Genomic DNA, 665 nt, shown 5'->3' on the forward strand with positions numbered 1-665 from the left:
CAAAACCCTTTAATAGTGTTTTGAATTAATTACTTTTTCCTTGCTCACTCCATTTTTATGTCTTTTTTTCTCTTTTAATACATTTTCTTAAACTCTATTTTATTTTATAATAAATATGACTGTTTTGTTTTGGTTTGGTTATGTAAATTGGTGTTTCCTTGGGTATCTTTAAAAAATCCCATTATTCTAAAATATTCTGTTACTTTATGTGTTTCTCTTGTGAGCAGCGTATAGGTATATTTTATTTTTTATTCAGTCTCACAACCTTCACGTTCAATAAGAGTATCAATGTTTTTGCATTCATTTTACTGACAAATTAAATTGATACCATCTTCTGTTTCTCTTCTTTTTCTTCTTTGCTATTATTTTTGTTTTCCTTTTCTGCTTCTGTGGGATTATAGGCTTTTTAATCCACTCTTCTTTTAAAAAGATACAGTTTGCATTTATATTATTTCAGTGGCTACTCATGCATGTTGACATACAGAGCAATTCTCAATTTGTCTAACAACTTTAAGGTTAGTTGGTAGTCCCACACTTTTCCAGAACACACCAAGGACTTTAATGCCCTAAATGACCATAGAAACTTCCACCTCCTCTATTTTATCACTGTTTATAATTTTACTTTTATCTCTTTCAAAAAAAAATAAACTTAATTCTTTCCATTT

General features: G+C 28.6%; 1 long non-coding RNA gene across 2 annotated transcripts in view; it reads left to right on the forward strand.

Annotated features, from left to right (window-relative positions):
* LOC144229367 (uncharacterized) overlaps nucleotides 1-665 on the forward strand; it is a 7,072-nt gene that overhangs the window by 1,665 nt on the left and 4,742 nt on the right. Inside the window, exon 3 of one of the 2 annotated variants that reach the window (XR_013334473.1) lies at nucleotides 402-515. The exons of the other annotated variant lie outside the window; for it this stretch is intronic. This is a non-coding gene — a long non-coding RNA (uncharacterized LOC144229367). The remainder of the gene's footprint in view (nucleotides 1-401; nucleotides 516-665) is intronic. 2 annotated transcript variants of the gene reach the window in all.

This window comes from Crocuta crocuta, unplaced genomic scaffold (assembly GCF_008692635.1).
Source record: "Crocuta crocuta isolate KB4526 unplaced genomic scaffold, BGI_CrCroc_1.0 scaffold224, whole genome shotgun sequence".
Lineage (NCBI taxonomy): Eukaryota > Metazoa > Chordata > Mammalia > Carnivora > Hyaenidae > Crocuta > Crocuta crocuta.